The sequence below is a fragment of the Mesocricetus auratus genome, unplaced genomic scaffold (assembly GCF_017639785.1).
Source record: "Mesocricetus auratus isolate SY011 unplaced genomic scaffold, BCM_Maur_2.0 Super-Scaffold_100676, whole genome shotgun sequence".
NCBI classification, from domain to species: domain Eukaryota; kingdom Metazoa; phylum Chordata; class Mammalia; order Rodentia; family Cricetidae; genus Mesocricetus; species Mesocricetus auratus.
The window spans coordinates 29,720,094-29,747,481 of NW_024429266.1; the positions used below are offsets into that span (position 1 = coordinate 29,720,094).

At 39.8% G+C, this 27,388-nt stretch overlaps 1 protein-coding gene across 10 annotated transcripts in view; it reads left to right on the forward strand.

The window, feature by feature from the left end:
- Dnm3 (dynamin 3) overlaps positions 1-27,388 on the forward strand; it is a 453,602-nt gene that overhangs the window by 391,915 nt on the left and 34,299 nt on the right. The gene's annotated exons all lie outside the window — the stretch shown is intronic.

Sequence of the window (27,388 nt, forward strand, 5' to 3'; positions counted from 1 at the left end):
AGACCAAATAAACAAATTACTACCTCCTTTGAATTCTAAATGCCATCTCATTCAAACTGGGATAACAGGGATATCCTTGAAAAGCTTAATTGAGAAAGTAATCAATAATGTTCTTAGTTCAGCCTCTGACACTGAAATTTCCTCGATAAGTGACTGATTCTGCTACTATTAGACCTTTTAAGGCATAGAGAATTTTTATTCATTGACCCTTCCTACTTTGCCTAACAAAAAGTGAGCCATCTTTATTTTGTTCATTGCTGTGGTATGATGTAGTTAGGGGTCTGGTTGTCATCATTTTAACTTGCTTTAATAGGAAAATACCTATAAAATACTCTGGTCTGATTTTTATGCTCAGGTGATATGAATATAATAACCTATTATTAACTATCCATTTTATAAAGTGAGATTTTAAAAAAATTCTCACTCATACCCTGAGTTGAATTTACTACAGTGTTCTCTAAGCCTCTAAGGAATCCGTATGTTATCTGGGTCAGTTCATCTGAAGTATTTTGGCATTTGGGATGTATTATTTTGAACTAATGGTTATGCGAAGCTTTATGCAAGCTCCAATGAGACAATGATTGTGGAAAGGATTGCTGCAATGCTGGGGTAAGAAATGCAGAAGATGCAAATACTCCTGCATGTAGACAACGTGACCTAAGGCCAGAAAGAGAGAGAGTCCTAAACTAGATATGATACTCAGTCAGCACATGTGCATCGTGTAATGTGTGCCCACGTGATGCGTGTGAATGTTTATCTAGTACAGATTTCTCAACATGAAAACACCTATAATTATTCCACATTATATTCACTTAATGTACCTAATACGCAGGGAATTTACAACATACTGCATTTTACTTTTCGGCTAATTGGTCTTTTTTTTTAAAAAAAAAAAGTTAATAAACAAAAGCTGTATAAGAAGTCTTCCTCCTTCTGGGCGATGAGGGGGGCAGTCTTTCCTTCAGGACTGTGTAGCACAGTAACAGCATTAGGAAGCCACGCACATCTTTAACACTCTTCCAGATTATCTCGTTTGTGTGTTTATTTCTCATAGGATACTTCTGTGATAAGGATTAAATGTGTCAGTGAGTCTGGAGGGCTCAGTTTCCTTTTGGGAACCAGCACTGTATGCCTCTTGGTTGTTTGTACAGCATTTGGGCTTTCAGAAGATTGCTTACCTGTCATGTTATCACTAGCAGAAGAAAGGAAGTAGTTATCTTTAGAGGAAAGCAATTCTGCTGGGAGCCTAGCTATGCAGTAAAGCCTCCAGGTGATTGTTTAGAATTCCAGCAAAGACCAAAAAGAAAGGAAAAGGGTTCTGTAAAAAAGGAGTTTTGCTCTCCTTTGTACTAGTGACAATTCATAACAGCAGGGAACCCTTATACTGGCATGTACAGCATGTATGAGGAGAGCCACAGCTGTGAGCATAGTGTACAGTACCAAGCAGTCCAGTACTGGGAGATGAGGGTTAGCATTCTACCATTCCCAACTGAACAAACATCAGAAAAGTAGATAGGCTGACTAGAATTATCCAAAATGGAGTCTTCTGAAAATCCAAGTCTCCCCGAAACAAAAGTGCCGTTCACCTCCTTTTTCCTTATGATAGCCCAAATTCATTTGCATCTACTGACATCCTGTGAATTATTACCCTCCCAGAAAATCACTCAACCCCTGCAGAACACTTAAAACGTTCCACTGCTTCTGATCATGTTGTCATCCATCCCCCCAGCACAGACTTTAGTATATCCACAAAGAAAACACACTGTCAGAAATGCATCAAAAGGCCAGCATTACATTTCTGTAATGGCTTTTGGAACTCCAATTTCACTTTATGCTTTAAGTATCATCACTACGGAAGTCTAGCCCTTATCTGACTCTTTGGAGGGGTAACAAGCACTATGTCTTGTGTCTCAAAGAAAATTTAAAATGGGGCTTAGAGATTTCTGAGGCCTGGGCTTCAGAGGATTTGATTGCTTTCATCAAATATCTGTTAAAATTTTAATGCAATGGATGTTAGGGTTTCTCTTAAAGTAAAATTGTTCAGCAACAAGAATTGAGCATTTACAAAGCAGCCACATGGTCTGTCGTCCGGGACTCCCTCACCAGACCACCTTCCCAAGGCTGGTCAACATCTGTCAACATCTGTAGCATAGACCATCAACTCCAGGCATTATTTGGACTGAAACCTGAGCTGTCAGGTCCCACTCAGCTCAGGAGCTTTTGTGTGCTCTCAGGAAAATAAGATCTGTTTTTTTCAAATGAAAGCCAAAGGGGAAGAGATGTAATCACACCATTTCAAGACACCCTTCTGTTTTATCCTTGGGTAAAAAGAAAACCAGGCTCGGCCAAACTGAGAGGAACAGAAAATACCCAAACAAGCTGAGGGTGGTGAAGTTTTCCTCACACCGCATTCCTGAAACAGGATGTCCTCATCAGAACTGTGTGGCCACATGCTTAGCGGGACGGTGGATGGAACTTGGCCCGACTCTGTTACCAGCATGTGTCCACCTCTTGGCAGCTGAGGATGAAGAGCTTACGTGACAAATTCCAACCCTCCTGCTTCCCAGATCATTACACAGGCCCTGGAAACTAATACATCCAACAGAAGTCTGCCAAAAGGCATCACATACTCCAGCGGATTGTGGTTTTGCACAGCTTTGACATATATCACCCTGGCTTCTAAAATTACTTCTCCGAGTACATCTGTGTGTGTGATACCAGACTTTACCAGTTGATCCCACGTAGTCCATTGAACAATAGGGATGCACTGTTGAACCTAAAGCTGTACCGATCAATCTCACTGTGAGTGTAAAACTTCACAAAGTATCCAGATTCTTCTTTGAGCAAGAACTTGCCTATGACGCTAGAGAGACTGGGTCTTGAAATTGCCAATCCATTCAAGATGGAAAGATCCCTTCAGTGAATGAAGTCCAGATATCTTTTAGTTAGCTACAGAGGCCTCCCGGCTAACTGTGACATTTTGCCACTTGACTGTGGTGTAAGTGTAATAATGCACTCAGTAGACACCATACTTGGAATTCTGAATTAGGAACTTGTCTCAGGCTAGAAGTATGCACTAGGATACACCCCCATGATGCGGGGCAGTGGCAACAGGCAGTGCCTCCTCAGCCACACAAGAGGAAACTGTGATGTATAGTAGGTTTGACACATTCTATGAGGTTTGTCCCTGTAATTTGAACTCATGGTGATTTGATTGAGATGTAACCCAATCAGAAGCTGAGTAAAAGCTATACTTGTAATATGAACATTTTTCCCCTTCTCACAGCAACACTAGCTAGAAATGGACAGGCAAGTCATGAGTGGGACTTGGCATCTAGTCTAGTCCTCTGGCTGTTTGCATATAATTTTGCTGAACTGAAGATGCTCTGAATTCACTGCAACATGATCTCTAGGGAAACAAAACAAATTCTGAAAAACATAACAAACAGTTAAAGGTGCACAAAAATGGAGCTGCTGGACACCTTGAACACACACACTCAGTTGTAGCTCACATAATAGTCTAACCAATAAGGGTGTGTGATCTTGTGGCCATACACAGAATTCATCAACTTCAGTTACAGTAGTAAGGAAAACAGTGTTGCCTTTGTCCTTTGGAAGACACTGCCAGAAGCAAGCCATGCTCTGGGCCTCTGGTTCCTGGTGGACCTGCTTCTCTATCAGACCTGTGGACTCACGTATCTGTCTCCTCTCTGAACCAGAAGGGACTTGGATCCTTTTGAGGACTTAAATGAGTCAAAACTAAGTGTCAATCAAATAGTCTTTAAAATACCTTCCAATAATTACAAGAAAACAAAGTACAGAGAAGGCAAAAGGGGGGACAAAGTAGGGATCTGGCCATTTGACTTCCCTAAAAATGTTCCATGTCTTCTTAGGCAGCGTGGTGGAGGAGACCTTTGAGATGGGTCTAGTGTCTTCATTTCTGGAACAATCCCTCATCTCAATCCATTTCTGCTCAGCTTCCCCTACTACCCACAGCCCTGATTCTCAAGCTACCCAGCAGCCACCTCTACTTTCCCAAACCATACACACACCAGATTCTGTTCCATTCTGTCCCTTGGCACATGTAGTTCCCCCTGCCTAGATGCTCAAATTAATTCTGTTCTTAGAGAGCACCTTCCTCTTTGAATCTAATCACTGTCAAGTGTGCATGCTCTTTGTACATCTCTGAAAATGTATAAATTCCAGCACTGCTGATTTAGAATTGAAATTTGTTTTCATTTTTCAGTGCTCCTGAAAAAATAGATAAAACTGTGGATATCATTATTATCTCTCACAATGAAGTTAAGATCCCCAGACTGAAAAGAGTAGAGCAAGCATTATATGCTTTGGGAGGCTAAGATTTTTCTTTATAGATGTATTCATTTTTTAATCTAATGTTGAAAGACAAAATCAAAGATATGTGTAAAAGAGTCCTTAGCTGAAATATATCATGTGGTCATTGATACCATCACAGACTTCAGGGGAATTTCTCTCCCTGTAGACAGAAGCATCCCAGTTTTCCTGATTGTATTACTGATCACTAAACTTAAGTCTTAGAGAACTACATTTCAACTTACATGACTTTCAAAAAATTATGCTAGATTTTTTACTCTTAATTTCTTAGCAAACAATAAATATGTTATATGACAAAGTTGATCTAAATCTCAAAACAACTACATTAGTGACATATGAAAACTATATACTCCCACACTTATATAAAACATAGATTGATACAAAAAGTACAACTATGCTTTTTGTCCACAAAGACAATTGGCCAGAAAATGTTGGTTAGAATTTAATTACAACCAGACAGGGTGGTGGCCACCTTTAATTCCAGCACTTGGGAGGCAGAGGTAGGTGAATCTATTTGAGTTTGAGGCCAGCCTGATCTACAGAGTGAGTTCCAGGACACCCAAAGCTACACAGAGAAATCCTGTCTCAAAAAAATGTAGTTACTTTCCATTTCAACTTCTCATTCTCCTTATTCATGGTTTACAATGCATTTTGTAAATATCAATAACTATTCTGAAGTAGCCCATAATAGCAATAACACACCTTAGTGTATAGTTTGGGCTATACTGTAGTACTCAGGACATAGATTCGTGCATGTACATTGTGTTGTGTTACTGGGATTTTTAAAAATAAATATCTGAAGAATAAGTATCAGAAGCATTCAAGTCATTATTATTCTAAACTATAGTACATTCACAAAGATATGTGGACAGTGCTGTATGGCAAGTGTTTTGTTTGAAGAATAGCTTTTGTGACTTCAGAACAGATAGAAATGCTAAAGACAGTGAGAAGTGTGCTTTCAAATTTCTCTTTGAGCCCTCAGGAAGATGAGAACTCCCCCAATGAAGAAACAGCACAGGATCTGGAAAGTGGGTTAAACCAACACTGAAGACATAGCTCACTTGGGAGCATTTTCTACCTCTATACCCAAGAGCTTTGGGGTCCTATAGCTGTATAGTGAGAGCAGAAAAGGCACCAAACAGAGAGACCTGACAAATTGTAAGTCAGGGCCTTCACAGAGCTACACCTTCAGTGAAAATGGTGGATCAACAAACATCCACTTTTCTCAGCCTGAGTTTGAATGGGGAAAAAAGGTCCTCAAGAATTCATGCTTTATAGTTTTCCCATCACATGATTCAGGTTCTTATTTATGCCGTATGCATAGTTGATCTGAACCCAAGCTGAGAAAGGGCCGTGAAACAGACACATGTTAGAAGGGGTGTAGGAACTGGAGAAGCATAAATACTCCCTGATGAAGTGTACCCTCAAGTCAGACCTGAGCGATCTAACTCCACTACCACCCAACTGAATATTAAACACACAACCCAACATTGAAAAAGACATCACCAGTCAGTCAAGAGGGCAATAAATACTAGAGGAACTTTGAACTTGGCTTGAATGTTTAAAGATGTAATTTGCCCATCACAAATTTTAAGAGCATATTTTAAAGACATATTTTATGAACAGTCAAATGGACCTTTTATAAGTAGAAAGGCAATCATTAAAATGAAAACTGAATAAATGGAAAAGCTGACAAGAATCTAAATGAAAAGGGTTATGTAGAATGGCATACTGATAGATGTTCAGTAACCCTCTTTAGGAGGAACAATTACACAAGCTTTACAATGTCAGCAATCCCACTATGAGTGATTGAAAGTTACCAATGAAATGTCAGTTAACACAGTTCTTCTGAGGTGGAACAAACAAAATCCTTCATGAGTGAGTAGTGGAAGAGTGAGAGAGCATGAATGAGAGAGGGCTCACATGAGAGAGTGAGAGAATGCAACAGAAAGATGGATGGATGGATGAATAGATGATGGATGATACCCAAGTGCAATCTACTTAAAAGCAATATAAAATATAGACAAAGATATAGGGAATGTACATGAGGCATAAAGACTAGGAAGGGAAGGTCTAGTATGTTTTAATTATTTAAACTATCAGAAGGCAATGGGAACATGCAAGTTTTTCTAGAAGAGATTATATTTGTGAGGGGTAAAAATCTAGGAACATATAGACAAAAAGGCATTATATGAAAACACCCTGCCCTCTCCTATCCTGTTCTACCCCTGTCAACTCTCTACTCTCTCCCTAGAAGTTCTTTTCCCACCTTTATGTCCTTTGGTTTGCCTTGTGACCCACTGAGTTTTACCAAAGCTCTCGGTGTGACCATGGGTGTGGAACTGTTCAGTGGAGCTTGGTGAGCTCAATAGTGGGGACACACACTAAAGACAATGACTCACCCTCTCCCAGATCCATCAAAAACCAATAATGTCCCATGACCCCCTCCCAATCCATGGCTGATTGCTTACTGACTGGCTCTATTATGTGTAAGCCCAGTACAAGCAACTAACTTTCTGTGAGGTCGCAATTGTACTGGATGTGTTAGGCATAGAAGATGGCCTTTCACAGCCCTTCTCCCCATCACTGGACTCCTTAATGCTTACGCACACACACTTCCTCGATACTTCCTGAGTCTTAGAAGATGTCAAAATTATTTCTTGTTTTGTTTTTGTGTTTGAGCATCTGGGTCTTACTCATAGGGTAGACTGGCACTCTGGCAATTATCACCCTGATTCTACCTCCTGGGGCTTGAATTACAGGTGTTTGCCACCATACCCAGATTGGTACTGAATGGTTGTAAAAAATGTTTACCTAAAAACTCTGAAAGTTCAGGGTCCGTATTCCTCCCTGTGCATATACTAGTATCTTTTTGTTTTCCACTGGGAGGACTGTGTACTCACTATGACTCACAGGAAAAGATAAGATTATTTTATCTTAGTCTCCAATAAAAGAAGCCAGCAGTCCTGGAGTCATTCCAGGAGTAGAGCTGAGGAGTCCAAAACGGGCCTGGATTATCTCACAGTACTAGGAAATAAGGAAGTGCTCAAACATTTATAGGAGAACATATGAAAAGGATACAGGAGACAAACTGGAAGGAGGTTCCTAGTCACTAGGTCTGGGATGACTTCACTAGCAGGGTAGCCATCACTGGGGATTATGACCCAGCAACTATAAGCATCAGTACTCATATAAATAAACAGCTGAAAATTAAACAGTACAAGGGAAAGCTCCTAGTCACCAAAGATAATCCAATTCATAAATTTAGAGAAGAAATTTAAGAATCACTGTTTTCAACGTACCACAGTTATAACTGGAATGTTAAAATGAATAGGTAAAAGTCAAATAACAAACAGGACACATTCACTCTCTCAAAACATGACCTGTAAAATATAAATTTCAAATAGGAACAAAATAGAATCGTTATAGTGGAGAAACCTCAGAAAGTACCATCTTAACAAAATCGCCAAAGTTCCTGGTAGTTAGGACAGATGGACACCACATGTCTCCTGACACGACACTGAAAAGGAAACATCATCTGTATGATTTTTCTGAACAACAAAAAACAATTATACAATTTGAAGTTAGTACCACGGAAACTAAATTCTAACCAAGGGGCACTGAGTGAGACAAATGATCACTCCTCAAGTGTGGTTGTGGTGAAAAGACACTGGAATAGCTGCAGATTAAACACATACAGCTAATGTGCGGCTCTGCATCCTCAACCAGACTCTGAGTGCAAGACATTCAGAATGTCAGTTTCCTGAGCTTGACCCTTGTGGTGGAGTTCTGCAAGATGTTCTTATGTGAAAAGATGCACAGAAGCTCTGTGTTGATTCTGGAGACTGTTGATAAGACAATTACTCTAAGACATTTGTTAGTTTGCTTGTTTATAAATCAGGCTTACCACACTTTCCTTCGGCCACTCTATCATGCCTCTTAGAAAGGTCAGTTGTTGACTTAGTGCCTCTCCCAGATCTGTCCAGAGACCTCAGTGCATGGCTTCAGTAGAGAGCCAAGTCAAGGCTTAAGAGGAAGGAAACAGTTGGGTCTGAAACACAAGGTTCCTACTGTGCAGAATGAGTGTGGTAGAAGCCATTAAAAAGCTATCCTTTTCTGCCTCCCTCTCCTCCCTCAGCTTTCTGCCCACATCCCAGACTGCTTTTAATCCTATTGGGAGAGTACATTGCGAGAAAGAAAGAATAATAATGAATTGCTGTGTTCCTTGGCACATGAATAACAGTTTCCTTTCCAGGGATGCAGGAATAAAAATGAGGGGCTTTAAATCTCAATAACGTACGTGTGTGTGTGTGTGTGTGTGTGTGTGTGTGTGTGTGTGTGTGTGTGATCTCAGGAAAAGTCTCCCATACAACATCAGGATAACTAAAATTATTTTGACATGTAACATAGGTCTTTTTTATCACATACCTTTCTGCCGAAACAAAGATACCCTTCAGTGCTTAAAACTGAACACCAGAAACAACGGGGCTCCTAGGAGGTCTTTTCCCACCCCTTAGCCTATCAGCACATCCTAACTTGCACTTCCTGCCAAAGGGAGGACATGGTAGAGTTCCACTCTTTTCAGGAAGCTACAACAAGTACCACACTGAGAGAATCCTAACTGAGGGCATTCATTCCTGTGTTTGCACCGAGGGACCCTCAGGAGTAGAAAGGGGACATTGCCTTGAGCCAGACTCATGTCAGCCAGTGGTTCATATGAGTAGCTATACAGGTTGTAAATTCTTGAACTTTTTTTGTTGATGGTTATTTGCTGCCCTGAATCTCCCAGGGCCTGAGTCCCTGAGTCTCTCAGTCCCTGTTGCCAATGCCCCTTTCCCACCCTGTCTGGAACTAGCACTTTAACACTTCCATCAACAGATTGAGTTCCATGTGCAAGCATACTTCATTGAGCTTGTACGCCACACCGCAGCGTGAACAACAGTAGGAGGATAGATGTACCAGTCACAGAGTAAATGGCTAGTCAAAATGGGAAGCATAAAAATGTAAACTGCTGGGCTGGAGAGGTGGTCAGCTGTTAAAGGCTAGTCTCACAACCAGAAAAGTCAACTGCCACTTTAGAAAGGGCCAGGGCAAGTTTTAAAATATTAGCATAAGAGAAGTTATTATTCCTGAATGAAAAGTATTAGGAGTGAGAGAAAATGAGTCACAGCTTTTGTTTGTTTGCTCCACAGCTGGGTAAAGGAGGAAATGCTTTTTGTAACAAAACTCTGAAAAGATGAGCCCTGCTGCCAAGATGTGTTCAGTGTTGTCCAAGCTATCTCACAGGATGTGAGATTGGGTTTAGCTGTGCAACACAGCCCTGCGGTTTTATTCTAGCCAAATGCCTGCGATACTCGTCAGTTCCCTCCCCCACCAGAAAGCAGCAGCCACAACTGGCAAGACCACACCTGGCTAGAAGCTTTGCTTTTAGCCAGGAGTCCCTGGAGCTTTGATTCACGGTTTCTCACAAGCAGCTCCAGGCTACCTTATAAGATAACACAAGTCTTAGGAGTGGAAATGGAATCAAACCGTCTATAATTCTTTCTTTGAAATAAGATTAAAAAAAATAACGATTTCCACACTCATATCCTCATTGGGTCCCTCTTCCCAACCCCAACACATACCACAGAAATGGTGAGAGACTCCAGAGAGCGGGGGGGGGGGGAGTATATTCAGAGCTAATGATTCCCCTGTCTACTGTTTTCACCTCCAGCCTAATTTATACTAGAGCCTAGCTTCTGTCACTGCCATTAATCACAGGGCCAGGGCAGAGTCCAGCAGGGGGCCCCTCTGGTGGCTCAGACTCGGTCTGGGGCATCACAAGATTCACATTAAAAATGAGATGGGGGTCTTGACTCCTCACTTATTCCCACAATGCACTTCATCAGCATGGGGCTACACAGCCCCCTTTTGGACTGGCGCTGCTGAGTGTTGATGTTGGTTTTGGCCCGTGGCCTCCTAGAGCAGCCAGCCGTTGTGTAAGCAAGTCTGTCTGAATCGCTCTGGGGCTAACTGCCTTCTTAGAAGTCCTCTTGCCATGCTTTATTCAGCCAGCGAGCCATTACTATTATTAGCTTTGAATTCCTCTGTCTACATTTTCTGTTCAGTAAGATATCAAAGTGTGAGCCTTGGACAGCAGATCAGTACCCATCCCAAGTATACACACGGTCTCTGGACTCCCATAGAACAATGTGAGGTGCACTCTCACCCTGAACTCTTGGGGAAGGGTCTAGGCCCTGCCCTATATGAAATGACAGACTATGGACACCCCCATGGAGGGCCTCACCCTCCCTGGGGGAATGAGGGGATAACGGGGGGGGGGGGGGATGGGGGGAGGGCACAGGAGGAGGGGAGGGAAAGGGAGAGGGACCTCGTACTGACTTGTGAAGCAACCTTGTTTCTTATCTAAATTTAAAATGGAAAATAAAAAAAATATTAATATAAAAAAAATAAAAATAAAAATGAAAAAAAAAAAAAAAAAAAAGATATCAAAGTGTGGACAATCATCGCCCTACCAATTGTTAAATGCCCCCCCCCTTTCTGTTATTTGGGTTGTCATTCAAAACCAGTCCAGAACTCAGGAACTTTAAGGTAGGATGGGGGGTTATTAACTAAACTCCTTTTCATGCTGTTTCAGAAACTTCTAGTGTATGAACAATTTTACTTTGTGTGTATCATACAGACTATCCAGAAAAATTAAAAGAAAAGAAAATGACAGTATTAAGTAGCTCTTGGCAGCCGGTCAAAGCCAGCATTGCAGGGAAGACATTTAGAAGTCTTTTAAGTGAAGATATTTGTTTAAGCAGCAACTGTGCATTTCTCACGACTGGGGAGGACTGTTTTCATAGTCTTTCATGGAAATATTTCTAGACAGTTTCTGTGGCTGTCTTCCCTGAGCTCATGTATTTGCTTCTGCTTCAGAGTAGAACGTTTTAATGAGCAGTTTTATAGCCCAACCTGCACCCTGCACATTCTGCAGGATTAGACTCCTGCCGCCCATAACCTTTGCCCTATTTGCCATTAAAATGCAAGACTTTCCTATAACAAACCTTATACTGTGACTGGGGGGGGGGTGCAACCGATAATTCAGTCCACCATTCAGCCCATAAAATCAACGTTTTAAAAATATTATTTTATTGTTTTAAAATATGACACATATTAACATTATGATAGTCAGACCCCCTTCTTTTGTAGGTGTTTATTTCAAGTTTAGTCCTTTTATCTACACCAAAATGATGACATGCTTCTGAACAAATAACCCATTCGGCCTCCCTTCAGAGCAGGGAGGCATGTGCAAAAGACAGATAAACCCTAAATTACTTAAGAAACTTAAGGAAAATAAAAGACCTCATTTTCTTTCTCCAGGCTTGCTAATAATTGGCAGCATTGGACAGTCCTCTCTGTTCTCTTTTTTAGACATAGAGTCCTAGGTATTCTCATATGAAATAGATGTCTAATTGTAAAGGAAAAAACTCCAACTTTGTCTCATTTTTTCCTGTGGGCTCTGCCTTTGGTATTTCACCGTTTTTTCCTGCTATCTGCTAAACGTTTCAACCCTCCCTCTTGTTCAAGTAATAGAGCCCCAAACAGGAAGCAGGACTCCTAGGAGGGCTGGACAGGAGAACAACAGAACCTTTGTCCTGAGAATACTGCTCCCTCTTGGCACTGCATTCCAGCCTCTGCCTTTTTAACTAGACTCTGGGCTTAAGGTAGACTGCAGTCCCTCATGGTACCTGGCTCTTTTTCTGCCCTATTTACTCCAGCCAATCTGTCCTCATTCCATAATCCTGTTTACTTTTTCTTCTTAAGAGCAAGGAGGGTCCTCTTTAAAACAGAGTGAAGTAAGCTCAGGGCAAATGAAAGGAAATCTACCTCATACAGCAGGTTATAAACTTGCGGAACTCATTAGTTTCAAAAGGTGGTACCGGCAGGAAGCATAAAGGAATTCAAAAACATTTTACCCAGATTTATGAAAAAGAATCATAAATGGCTACTAAGAAAACCAGGGCTGTGACCAACTTTTACAACTGAAATCCCACAGCTGCCTCAAGTCAGAGGTCATCGGAGATCTATCTGGATAGCTGAGTTTGACTGCGGCCCACAGTGACATTTGCTAAGCACCCTGTGTCTTCTTGGCACTTGTCCTCAGTGTCACAAGGTCTTAGACACACATGCACGCATGCACGCACGCTCACACACACACACACACACATGCACATGCACACACAAGGCAGCTTTCTTTTTAGATGAAAGCTTGGTGACTTTTCATTTTCTGTTCAATCGTCTGCCTGCCGAAGTGCCAAGTTTGACTGTCTGGGAATGGTGACGCCTGTTCAGTGGAAATTAGCTGAGATCACATTTGGATCTTAAACCCTAGATCCTAACTTTTATGTTAACTTCAGACCCATCTTTTTCCTGAGGATTTTTTGACCCAATATTATAAATAGCAACTTTTATTCTACCCTATACAAACTCTTCAGCAGAACCTCCAATAACTTAAGCTCTTTGCTCTTCCCAGGCTCTCTCCTTACTGTAGAGGTTCTCAAACTGGAGCACTTGCTAAAAATACGGAGGCTCCAGGCTTCGCCCAGACCAGTCATCACAGGCTCTGTGGATGGAGCCTGAGTAGCCTGCTTTCTTCGGCGTCATTCCAATGATTCTCCCAGAAGCCAAGTTGGGGTGCATATCTGACAGGCAGTTATGGCCTTTCCTTGGGTAGTCCCCCCACCACCACTTCCTGGATCTCAGAGCTACCTGGGGCATCTTTCTACAGTGCCTCCTCTTCTCGTGTTGAATACACTTGTCAGAGGTTGTAGTGAAGCTCCCTGTAGCCATCAACAATGCTGACTCTTATTACTGTCTGCTTTCTCTATCCCAACTACAAAAACCTAGGAGAGGAAAATTTCCTATGAATACTGACTCATTCCAAATTCACGGTGCCCTGTGCTCACAGAGCCTTCACTGGCTTCACATCTTTTGATCGTCTAGTTTGTGACCAACTCTGAATAGGAACTTCAGCCACGTTGAAGCCAAACAGAAGAAAACTGCCAGATCCACTATCATTGCTTCCATCAAGCATGCTTTTCCTCAGACCCCTTCACATGAGACTTACACATGCTATGCAAGTATTCTACCACTAAGCTATGTCCCAGCTCTTGTGTTTAAGTTAGTGTCTCAGTCTGATCTTGAACTTATGACTCCTAGATACTGGGATTATATATACAAACTGCTATGTCTGGTCCCACTAAGAATTCTCATACCACTCTCTTCTACTTTTCCCTTTAAGTCTTTATGAAGAAAAATTCTACTTCTGCTCATAAATATCTTTGAATCCTGTTGCTATTTGAACGTGTCCCCCAAAAGTTCCTATGTTAGAGCCTTCATCTTCAAATTTAAATGCTAGTGGTATTGATAATTAAGTCTAGATATTTTTGTGGCCCTTGATGGCTCTAATGGCCTTATTCTTTTAAAGGACCCAGGCAATACATTGCCACATCATCACTTGAGTTCTGTGGTGTTCTAATATACCAAGAAGGCTCCTACCAGATATTATGTGTATGCTTTGAACTGTGCAGCCTCTAGAACACTGAACTAAGCAAACCTTTAAAAATGGCCCAGACTGTGGTCATTAGTTTTAGGAACAGAAAATGGACTAAGTCAGGTACTGTATGAAATGCATTAAAACACAATAAAAGTACCCACTAGAAAGTTAGTGACATGAAAAGAACATAAGTTCTTCATGACAAAAAGAATTGAGTAAGCTAAGCATGTAGGAAGGAGGGTTCAATTTTGGCTTCTTTTACTAGATAAGGCTGTCACATGGCCAGGTCTGGAATAATGTGAAGATTATAGTAACTATTAGACGTCAGGTCATTCAGATTTAAAGGGATAAATGGTCAAAGGCAACAGGTTGTGGCGTACCTACTTTGATTGGGAATAGAGGATGTCCTGATATAATTGAAATACAGCATAAAAAGCAAATTCTTGTAACTACCTCTTCCTCAGTGGCACACTGGCTCTTGCTAGTTTTTCACATCATTCTGGTATCTTTAGTCTTTTGTCTACTATAGCCCTTTTGAACTTCTTAATCATGTATTGCATGTCCTAAAAGAAAGATTCTTGACCCCAGTCCCATGACTACCAAATCAAGTCTTGGTAGACTTGACTGTTTCCTGAAATCTCTAGTTTCCTCTAGAATTCTCCTCTCTTGGAAAATGGTTACGCTCAATCATACCCTTTAGCACTCTTTAGTCACTATCCATAAGATGCCTTGTTTTTGGCCTGTTAATGGTCTCCTCCCAAAACAGATGCCGAAGCCGATGCTTCGTTGCCACCTTGGCCTCCCAAGAAGCCTGATGCTTTTCCTATTTCATGCAGAGTGTTTAACACGCAGCAAACATTAACTATGATGATTATTTGATGCTCAATAAATGGTTTACACTGAGAGGCTTTGCAAGTACAACAGAAAATTCTGTTTATACTGTTTCCATGAGATCACTGGGGATCATTTTCTGCTCTATGACATTAGTGGCTCATCTTATATACAGAGATGAAAGGGTCCATTGAAAGATAATCAGAAGAAACAGCAAGCCAACTCCCAGTGGAGTGGAGAAGTAGTATGAAATCCATAAAACAAATCATTCTTTCACTTTAAAAAAAAGGAGGGAGACATAATATTTATACATCATCATGGTACACATTATAGTACCTTATTACATAATGAAATGTGTAGTGATTTGCATTTCTTTAATGATCAGGGAGGTGATAGGTAGGTAGACAGACAGACACTTAGCCATTTTATTTTTTTTTTTTGGTTTTTTTTTGAGACAGGGTTTCTCTGTGGCTTTGGAGGCTGTCCTGGAACTCACTCTGTAGACCAGGCTGGCCTCGAACTCACAGAGATCCGCCTGCCTCTGCCTCCCGAGTGCTGGGATTAAAGGCGTGCGCCACCAACACCTGGCTGACACTTAGCCATTTTATATGACTTCTTTGAGAAGTGCTTTTTAGAACTATTTAAAGGTTGTTTTTACTGATGTGTATTCAAAGAAATAGTTCTGGATTTCCTAAAGATGTTTCCAGTTAAGTATATAATGTGTGATGACCATATTTACCCCCAGGCACTACCTTTTCTCTGCCTTATTCCTCCTGTTAGTCTCCCTTTCCCCCTCAGTCTTCCTTCTACTTTTATGGTGTGTGTGTGTGTGTGTGTGTGTAACTTATGTATTATGTAAAATCTAGGATCTACAAACTAGAGAAAAATGATTCATTTGTCTAAGTTTGACTTATTTTCTTTAATATAAACTGCAGTTGTATATATGTTCAAGAAAATTATATAACTTCATTCTTTATGGCTAAATAAAAGCTCCATCATGTGTATATGCTACATATTCTTTTTAACTTTATTTATTAATCAATTAATAATAGATTAATATTAATCAAGTATAATGGTATCACTTCTCCCTTTCCTTCTATCCTTCTAGCCTCACCCATGCCCTCTCCTTCAAACCCCTCTCCTGTTCCCCTCAAATTGATCATCTCTTTTTCTTTATTATTTTTGCATGTATACATGCACATACATACATATATATGCACATGTACATGGTTTCAGGGTTGACCATTTTGTATTGGATGAGCCAATCAGGAGGCTCATCCCAGAAGAGGTTTATTCTCCTCTCTCGGTAGTCATTTCATTTCCTGCAGTTCTCTAAGGATGAGGACACGTGAGATTCTCCACCTCCACATTAGCAAGTGTATTGATATTATCATTGTTCAGGTGTTATTTATAAAGCTCTTCCTAAGAGAGGCAGTCACACAACAGACTTCTTGGTTTCTTTTTCCCCCTTCTTCCATGCTTTTCCTTCAGCCATATTTGTAGGCACTAAGATATACATGCATCCATTGGAGCTGGGCTGTTCACAACCCATTGGTCTTTGCATTTTGTCCAGTTGTGATATTTTCTAATGGTCTCCATTTACTGTAAAGTGACATTTCTTTGATATGAAGTGATAGGTATCTGTGGGTATAGTGGTAAGATTTATAATGCAGTTAAGGAATTATGCTGGTCTAGTGAAGTGGTGGTAGAAGATTCTCTTCTAAGACTCATGACCTCATTAGACCCAAGCTGGTGACTAGGTTTCTAATGCCAGTCATGAGTTCTCTCCTGTTGAGTGAGCCTTAAGTCTACTTAGATAGCTGTTGGTTATCAGCAACATGTGAGTGCTACTATTATACCCTCGTGGATATCTTGTCATGCTGGCCATTGCAGTTCATAGGTGTCACAGCTGGGTAAGACTATTTATTGCTTCCCTCCCTTTGCTCCTTGCATAGTACTTTCTGGTACTATGGAACCTAGAATCCTGGAAGGAGGCTTTCAGGTTAGATCCAGCTCGAATAACCCAAGTCCTATGTCATAAATGTATGATGGCTTCAGCAATATGGGCTTACCTTCAACCCCTCTGTGAGGACATCCAAGGGCACAAACAATAGCCTGTATTGTCTTGGAAGTTATTTGGCCTACTCTGACCACCCATTCCAAAGGAGTGTCTCATGACTGGTAGTTAAGGTTTCTGTAACTCTATGATTCTTGAGGGGGGAGTATTGCCAGCCCAAGTGTATGCCATATATTCTGTATTCCTCCATCTACTGATTTAATAACTTGGTTATTATGAATAGTGCTGCAATAAACATGAATTGTAAAAATCTCTGTAGCATGTTCAATTTACATTACTTTTGGTATTTACCCAGAGTGGTGGATGGTCATGTAATAGTTTTGTTTTCCTTTTTTGGCGATACTTCACACTGATTTCCACAATGGCAGTACCAGTTTACATGCTCACCAACACGATGCAGGTGTCCCCTTCTCCTGTCATACACCCCAACATTTGTTATTTGATTTTGTAATAATAGACATTCTGACTGGGATGACATGGAATTTCACTGTGATTTTAACTGCATTTCCTTGATGACTACAGACTTTGGACATTTTGTGTTTCTTGGCAACTTGTTCTTCATCTTTTTGGAACTGTCTGTTCATGTCATTAGTTCCTTTTTTAGTTTTATTGTTGGAAGGTTTAGTATTTAGTTGTATTAATTAGGTAGTCTTGATATTAACATGTTAGATATATAGCTAGCAGAGAGTTTTTGGCCCATTCTATATGTTGACTATTTGTCACTTGATTGTCTTCTTGGTGTAGAAGCTTCATGTAATTCTTTAGCAAATTAGTGATTTAACTTTTCAAGTTACTGGAGGTCATTTTCAGAAATTCCTTGCCTATATCTTGAAGTGTTTTTCTCTACCAGCTTCAGATTTTCAAGTCTCATTAAAATATTTGTTCCATTTGAATAGTTTTTTATACTAGGTGAGAGGCAGGGATTTGGTTTCATCTTTCCATGAGTGAATTATGAGCTTTCCTAGCATCATTTGTACAAGAGGCTGTCTTTTCTCAAAAGTGTGTGCTTTTCATCTTTGTCAAAAACTGGTGACTACAGATGTGTGGGTTTGAGTCTGAATCCTCTATTCTATTCCATTGATCTATATGTCATGCTGTCTTATTACTATCAGTGTGTAGTATGAAGATATCAGTTAAGGAGATACCTTCAACATGGTTCCTTTCATTAAGGAGTATTTGGAAATCCAGGGTCTTTGGCATGGCCATATGAATTTTAGACTCCACTTTTCTATTTCTGTAAAGAATGATGGAATTTTGGCGGAGACCATATTGAGACTTGAGATCAGTTTGGTACTGTCACTGTTTCTACAGTATTGATTCCACCAACCCATGAGTACAAGAGGACTCTCCATTATCTAGGGTCTTCTTCAAACTATTTGGTGTTTTAAAACTTTTCAGTAAAGAGGTCACTCACTTGCTTAGTTAGATTCTTGTATGGTTTTTAAGTTATTGTGAATGGGATTATCTTCCCGATTTCTTTCGCAGCTAACTCATTGTTTATGTAGAGGAAAGACTCAGTTTTGCATGTTGGTTTTACATCCTGACACTTTGTTGAAAGCATTTGTTAGTTATAAGAGATTTCTGGTGCAGTCTTTAGGGTTTATGTATAAAATCATAATATCTGTAAATAGTCATAATTGACTTCTTCCCTTCCTGTTTGTTTTTAATTCCTTTTTGTATTTACATATTTTATAATTATACCCCTTGGGTGTGCATATGTTCAGAACAGTACTACCCTCTTGATTGTACCTTCCATCAGTATGAATTGACCTTATGTATTTTGACTAATGTTGATCTGAATTCTATTTTATCACCTATCAATACAGTTAAACCTGAATACTTTCTACTTCTCTTTGAAATGTCATTTCCTTCTTTCCTCCTAAGTCTCTGTGTGTCTTCAACAGTGTTTTTCTTGCAGGCACAAACAGATGGATCCTATTTTGTTTTTGCTCATGAGCCAGAAAATGGGTATTATTATAAGTGTATCTCATTCTCTAGGTACTGTATGACTGTCATCAACCTTCCCACTACCATACCCTAGACCATTTGCCAAACCTTCTTCCAAGGAACTACTGAGTCTTGCCCCAGTCAATGATTCAAACCATGTAAAATGTTACAGTTCTGACTCAAAATTTTCTCCTTAAACTAGATCTCAGAGTATAGTCTACTGACACTTGGCCTGGACCCTCAAAGTGGGTTATGTAGACAGGGACCTTTGCCACTAGAGTTGTTACCTGGCAAATAATTTATTTCTGTTTTCTTTCTGAAGGACACCCATAATCATAAAGCCACAGGATGTAAAGACTAACTTCCCCCCAAAACCTCTAAGATAATGTGGAAGATATCTATAGTAATGTCAATAGAAGTCATAATTCTGGAGCCTGAGGATGCCCTGATGTGAGCACAGGTCTTTGTCACCAGAAGCTTTAGATTGAAGTTGTGAGCCACAAGGGGAACCTTCCCTATATTATATGGAACAGTTGTAGTCACTGTTTGGAGCTGCAGTTACAAAACTCAAATGGTGCCTTCTCTAAGTACCAAGATACAAAAGCAAATATCAAGGCAGCAGCACCTATTCTGTCAAAGCCATGTGCTGTGGAGGCAATCCTCCTTGGTCCCTGAGAGCCTAGAGTTTATGCACTTGGAGATGTAGGATACAGAAGGGCCCTTCCCTCAACTCCAAAACTAAAAAGCCAGAGGAACTAGAGTTTAGGGCTTTGATATCTGCTGTCCTGGAACTACAGATAATGAATAAGAGAAATTTCTCTGATTTCAAATGATAAGCATGGAAGATGCCAGGTCATTTCACCTCTAACAGCTTCATTCCCAAGAACTTAAGCTGGCAAGGAGCCCCATCCCACCTCCATCCCTATGATATAAAGGTAGCTAGCTCTAGGTTAGGGTCACTGACAACCACATTGTGGAGCTATAGGGCATTGAATAGAAACTTCCTCGGGGCCCACAAGATAGACCCAAGGGAAACCAGGATTTTGTTTCACCAGCAGCTATAGTGACAAGCCTATGGACTAGAGAGGGGATGGACCTTCTTTAACTCCTACCAGGTAAGTACAGGTGGCATTGGAGATTTTGAACTCTAGTAGGCATATCCCCGGGACTGGAGGATGTGGTTAGGACAATCCCCAGTTCCTGATTGATGAATGCAGATCCTTTAGGATTTTCAGGCTGTGACTTTCACTCATGGCATTCACCCCCTCTTCTCAAATGATAAAAATGACTAACATCTCCTGAATGCTGACTCTGTGTAGGCACTATAGTAACTGCTTTCTCTATACTATTTGGTTATATCTCACCTGTTCTGTTTCATAAAATATGTGTGATGCTAATGTAACCCTTCCTACTAGCACTGAAATTAATGCCTGGAGAAGCTAAGTAATTTCTAGGGTTAATTTCATTAAAGTCACAAAACTAGTTAGGGACAAAGCTATAATGGGTTGTCTGGAGTCCAGTGCTCATATCTAGTCTAAATGTCACTTAAATGGAAGTTATTTGGACATTCAAGGTTGTCCAACCCAGCTGATTCTGGTGGGTTTCTCTCAAGTTGTACCTTGGAATTGCCACAGATAGGTGTTTAATGTTTTCCATTTTATAGTATTCTCAGACATAAGTGCTTGAAGCATGGTGGCTTGGAATTGCAATGAGTCAGAGGGATGCTACATCTCTTTGGGATTCATTTGGACACCCATATATTATGACCATGTAGCATGATTGATGTGTAAGGAAAGTGACATTTCTAAGAAAAATTAACCTTCCAATCTTTCATTTGTCTTCAAAATCATTTTATTTGGGTGAACTCATTAGACAAGCTCAAAAAAGGGAAAATCATAATATTCATTAATAATACACCCAGGATTTTTAAATCTTTGCTTTAAGAATGAATAAGCTTTAGAGCTAACTATAAATGTAGGGAAAATTTGTTCTTTGCAGGATTTGCATCCCTTTCTCTTTTCTGAGATAGCATCTCAGATAGGTCAGGCTGGCCTTGAACTCACATGTGACTAAGATTACCTTGATGTCTTGTACACCTGCTTTCACCTCCTAAGTGCCACTACACAGCTCATTTATTATTAGCTCCAATGCTGCTTTCTTTAAAAATCAAGTGTGTGTGTGTTAAAGAAAATAATGCATCATACTTTAAATTTTTCCTACAATTATGCATTTTAGATAAAGATATTGAGAGTAAATTCTTAAAGAATGTACTCTCAACTATTTATTGCTTTATGAAAAGCTGTTAATTTATGGCGAGCAAAGTCAGTTCATAAGGACTGAAATTGCCCCAAAATAAATATTTACAACTTAAAATACTTAAATGAGGGACTGGAGAGATGGCTCAGAAGTAAAAACCACTTACTGTTCTTCCAGAAGACTACAGTTTGATTACCGGTACCTACATCAGATGGCTCACAACCACTTGAAACCCTAGCTCCAGCAGATATGGCACATACATAAGTTAAAATTCAAACAATACTTGACATGAATTTTTCATATTCATGAGCTTATTTGTTACATAAAGCAGCAAAGACTTTCAGCTAGATCAGCGGTTCTCAACCTGTAGGTTGAATGACACTTTTGCAGGGTTTGCCTAAGACCATCAAAAGATACAAATATTTCAATTCATAATAGTAGCAAAATTACAATTATGAAGTAGCAATGAAAATAATTTTATGGTTGGGGGTCACCACAATATGAGGAACTGCATTAAAGAGTTGCAGCATTAGGAAGGTTAAGAACCACTGAGCTAGATCAAAGGCTACACAGGAGTTATGTCTAAGAGAACTTCAATATAGGGTGTATAAGATTTGTAGATCGTCTTAAGTCCCCTCGTTTCCATCGTTTACTTACAAAAGCAATCTTAGTGATTTAAATACCATTATGAGCCGATTCCTCCCTGCTCCAATTAGTCACTTCAGCTATAATCTAAGCTACTTGTTATAAGGTGTATTCTGGCAGTACACAAAAACAAATATATTCACAAGATTTGAACTGGAAAGGGTTAAGAAAGACACAAAGCCATTTTTCAGTTAAAAAAGGTCTTGTTATCATTTGTTGCTGCTGTTTTCTTATTGTTGTTTTCAATTAGGTAAAATGACTGCACAGTCCAAGAAGGATAGAAGTGACAGCAGCAGGACAGTTTGGTCCAGCCTGTCAGAGAGTGGGTAACCTGAGTCAGATTGGGTTTTCTCTGGTGTTGGGGATGCTTCTAGCAGATGCATGGCCCTCCTGCTGCTAGATGTTTTACTGCAACCATGATTCAAATGTGTGGACACTTTCAGTTATAGTCAAGCTTTCTGGCTAGTCGAATGCTGAGCTTGGATGTAGGTGGTTCTTTGTTTTGTCCATGAGTTCTACATGAAAAACTCAGTTCAAGAAATGCAAAGGATTGCCTTTATTTCCCCCATGGTGGCACCCAGCTCTTTCAGACTTGGTGTCTTCTGAAACAAAAAACCCAACCCCTCAAGGAATGCTCACAGTATTCAGTAGGCTCCTAGAGGGATAATGATAGCATGCCTCTGAAATCAAGAGTTTGAAACTTCACCCAAGTTTCAAGATCATTTTCAAATGTTCCCATCCACAAATGTACCCTAAGGTCCTCTGCCCTGAACCCCTTGAGCACAGATTTGACTCAGGTTCACATTTTTCTTTATGTTCTACCTGCTTGGAACTCACGTGTGGGCCTCTGATTTTATACTTTATATCTTTCACAGTTCCATGCCACACACTAGATATTCATTGATACTTGTCACACTGCCAAACTGACACCTAGACCACCCTCCTAGGCTTTCTGGACTGTGGTCCACAGACTGTTTTGAACACGTGTGGTTGAATACCTTTAGAGCCATAACTTAGAGGGGAACGACTGGAAGTAGAGAAAGTTTTCAGTGAAAACATTTCCAATAATGTGGGACTGGAAAAATCTGAAGGCACATTTCCATGGTAACAGTGTTTTCATAATGATGGCTGGGTTCACTAAGGAAAAGTCCAATCATATATGTTTTCTTGCTCTTAGTTTAAAGTAGTAGTGAGCTGTATAATCACATTAAGTATTTTAAAGAGGGCAACTGTTGGCTAACTGGGAAAAATGTGTACAAATCTGTACAATATTATCCTGCGTTCTCCACTGCTGAGGAAAGACAATGAGTCCCTGGCCTCGGTATTTTTATGTACATATTACTGCTTATACACTTTTAACACCCATTATTCCACTTTTGAAAGGTTGGATCTCAGCATTACTTTCTGGATGATTCCAGTGGTCCTCATGCCTATGATGTATTTTAGAGATATTTTTTCCTAAGGAAAATAAAAAAAGACATGAAAACTAGGTGTTCCAGTCAAGCTCTTAGAGTTCAATAATTGAGCCTTCACGATTTAATTTTTCACTCCCTCACCTGCTAAAGTAGTTTACATTACAACTTTTATACTAAAATTGGGGGCCACCAAGGTGTCTCAGGGTAAAAGTGCTTACCACCAAGCCTGACAGCCCAAGCTGGGCTCCTGAAAGATGTTCACACACTGACCCTAAGATACAAAAAGATGTGTAATCATCTATTTAGTTAAATTCTGTAAGAAAAAGTCTGTTTCTTTAATACTATGTGACTAAATTATAAGATATAAGAAAGGTATTGAAACTCTATAAACTTCATATTTGTAACATTGTTTTCATTGCTTTAATTAGATTTCTCAAAAGCTATTTAGAAAAAAACATGCAGCAAGATGTATCCATTGTGTTTTTTCAGGGACAAAAAAAGTTCCTACAGTATTATTCACATTTTGTAAACAGCATCAATGAACCTGCACATAAAAGGTTAAATGTTTGCAGACCTCTCTGTTTTTGCCCCAAAGATCAGAGACAAATTACTATTTTTATTTTACATTCCCTTGATGAGGATAATGATCAACAGCTGTCACTTCAGTGCTTCGGCTGCAAAGAATCCAATTGCAATCCTGTAATTTAAACAAAGAAAAAAGTACAAACTTAAACACAGCAAAGGAGGCGAGATGATCTGAGCTGAGGTCTGGGGTAAAAGAAAGGAGCTTTTGTTGGCTTGCTCAAGTGCTTAGTTTAAAAAAGAAATCTACCTGTAGACTCTTTCCCACTCACCTGAGACACACTAGAAAGGCCAGGTCCTGCTCCAGTGTAAAAATTGAAGTCCATTTGCATTCCGGATCCTGTGATTTCCCTAATATGTCCATTGCATTCCCAGAGTAGTTACTATTCGTGTGAGGCCTCAAGTCTACTCGATTTCCAAAAGCTAAGTAGAATTTCAAATTGTCCCGTTGGCTATTTTGGAATTCCTTTAACTTTATGTTCAGAACTTGACTTTTTTTTTTGTCTTGCTTCATGTATTTTTGTCATTCAAGCCAATGGATTCCGCAATATTCTTCTTCAAGTTTATCATGTGCTTTGGCCATGTTGACTACCAGACTTCTCTTCCTCTTACTCAATAGTCCCTTCTCTATTTTTTTGGGTGTGTAAAATCTAAAATCCTCATGAAAGAATGTGATGTCTGTTTGAGTCTGGTTTATTCACTTAGTAGAGTAACCAATTCCATCTATTTTCCAGATGGTAGAATAAAAGACGTGTGTGTGTATGTATGTATGTATGTATATTACATTTTTTCATGCATTCACTTGTTGAGAGACACAAGGGTAGATTCCATAGCTTGCCTACACTGAGAAGTGCTTCAGGACACGTGATTGAGTAGGTATCTCTGTGTTACACTGACTTATATCCTTTTGGGCCTGTCCCCAGGATTGGCACAGCTGGATGATATGGTAGTTTAACTTGTTTGTTTTTTTTGTGGAAACTCCATTCTGATTTCCATGTTGCAGAGCACATTTTTTTGTTCCCAGCAGCAATGGCAAGCATCCTTTGCCCCGCCCTCACCAGCATTTATTGTGGTTTTGGTTTTTGTTATCTCAGTGTAGGTATACCTTTCTTTGATGGCTAAGGATGTGAAAACTTTTCCAAGTATGTCTTGGCTACTTATTTTAGAAGTATCTTATTAATTTATTTATTTGTTGACCGGAGGATTTGGGGTATTTTGGCATTTGAGTTTCTTAGTTCTTTACAGATTCTGGATATTGATCCCTTGTCAGATGTGTAGCTGGTAAAGATTATAGGCTGTTAGTTATTTCCTTTGCTGTGCAGGAAATTCTTCATTTCATTCAATCCCACTTGCCAATTCTTGGCTTCATTCTATGAACTGTTGGATCCTTTTCATAGTCCTAGCATATGCCTCTATCCTGGGGTGTTTTCTTCACTAACCCTGTGTCTGTTGTTCATTCTGATACTTTGAATATTGCTTGTAATTTCAAAAAGAACAAAAGCAAATGTAAAGCCAGGCTAAATGTTAATTAAGTATAGTGTGGAATAGGGAGGTTCCTTGTTTCTATAGGAAGTCAAATAATGCTTTTTTTCCTCCTGGAGGTTCACTGTGTCTTGTTTATTCAGCTTTTCTCTCTTAGCTCAGTCATTTGGTTCTTGAGAATATCAGTATTTTAATGACATTTTCAAAGAAAAAATTAAATTATTTCATGTATAAAACTGAATTAATGCAATATATTTTATACTTCCTGTTTTTGAAATCATATTCATTTTACATTAGTTGAATGGATTTCAGAGCTCATCGCTCCATCATGCTTCTCTGTGGGATACAATAAGCTTGGTGCCCACCTCCTAGCACTAAGGTGCAAGCTCTGCTATATAAAGTGCTTATAATGGTATAGAAAACACAATGGATGCTGAAACTAGATGCTGGAAAAGGGAACATGTTGATACTGAAATGCTATCATACCCATTGCTAAATACAATAGCAAAATCCATGTATCTTGTAGGCCAGAGAAACAAACTGGATTGTACTGTCATCATTGTAGAGGCTTACATAGAAAACTTTTTCTCTCTCCACAAAAGTCTAGGTTTTGTGCATTCGGGGAGTTTCATTGACTTAAGTAAACCCATTTGTAGCTTGAACCACCTCCTCCTTCCTCTGATAACACTGAAATATATTCTAATGGTGGAGAAATACAATTATGGACTCCAGTAGGGGGGAAAGCCCAGAATTAAGAGGAATGGCAGAAAATGTAAGCAAGTGCAGGAGTGAGTTTAGAGGAACGGACTCTGCCCAAGCTAGGGAGAGAGGGCTTCTGGGAAGGGGCTTCTGTAGGTAACAGAGGGGTGTGTGGTGGTGGTAGTAGTTACACATTTTAAATAAGATCTTAACTAGAACTGTTTTAGATGTTTTTCATCTAAAATATCAGTTTGTCACAAGCTCATTAAAAAAACAATTACACCAGATTTAATTCTTTCAGTGACTCCCCCAAGACCACTTAAAATAAGAACAGCAGAATCACCAACATTTGTCCATCTGTTGACTGGAGGATTTGGGGTATTTTAGCATTTGATTCCCTTATTCTGTTAGCCCACATCACAGCATGGGGTCACACTCAGGGCAGAAAAGGACCACTGATTTTTAGAGTGAGCATACGACATCTTAACATTTTCAAAGAGACACTTCTGATATAGAAATACTTAATCCATTTTTTATTATTGATGCTTTTGTAGCCTAAAAATGTGGCTTTCATACATGTATATCGATTCAAAGAAAGGACTCGTCATTTATAGATCCAGTTATTTAGCCCAGTGCTTTGGCCTGGAGCTGATTGAAAACCTGGCAGATCAAAGTGCATACATTTCCAAAGGAAAGTACCTCAAGCCAATGTTAGAAGCAATAAATTATTGCCCCCCTTTACATTCATAATTAAATCTTTCCAAATATGAGAAAGTAGCCAGACCACTAACAATATCTGTATGATGTTTTGAGGTTTAGATGGGTCGACCTGACTTGAAATAGAGACCATTTGTTCTAAATTGATTTCAATGTCAAGCCAATAGGTCAGCTCTTAATGATGAAGATGCCATTCCAGCCCAGCCTCTGGGTGGATAAGCCAAAATTAATTAACTCAAGTCGTAGAGTATAGAAAACAGATGCTTTGCTCATGTTGCACAAATAAATTCTTTGTGTATGAAAGGGAGGGCTCTTCTTTATTCAAAGAATAACACATTGGAAGTTAAAATGGCGGTTTTCCACAATGGAGCCAATCCTCCACAGTGGTGTCAGAAGCATGAATTTACACAGCAGATTCCAGCAAGTGCATGAAAGAATGAATTATCTGCCAGATCTCGAATTTGGACTCCTGGCCAGTCCTAGGGGATTGAGGTTTGAATCTGGGCTGATCCAATCCAGAGCAAACGCAGCAGTGCCAAAGCTTCATCAAGGTTACTCTAATCTATAGGATCCCCGGAGATTACTCCCAGAGGCTCACATCTGCCTCATCTGTTTGGACTCAGGCCTCTGGGCAGCTTACCAATGGCTTAAGAAGAGGTTGTTCTCCTGATGTATGTTGTTAGGTGCACTGTTTACTTGCTTATTTGTCTTGATGTTCATTCAGAATGTTTGCTTTTGCCAGAACATAGTGAGTTCAAAGAATGACAACTGGAAGGTTCAGACAGATCTGAGCAGAAATCAGTCATTTGAGGCTTGGTATTGTTTTGATCCTGAGAGAATATG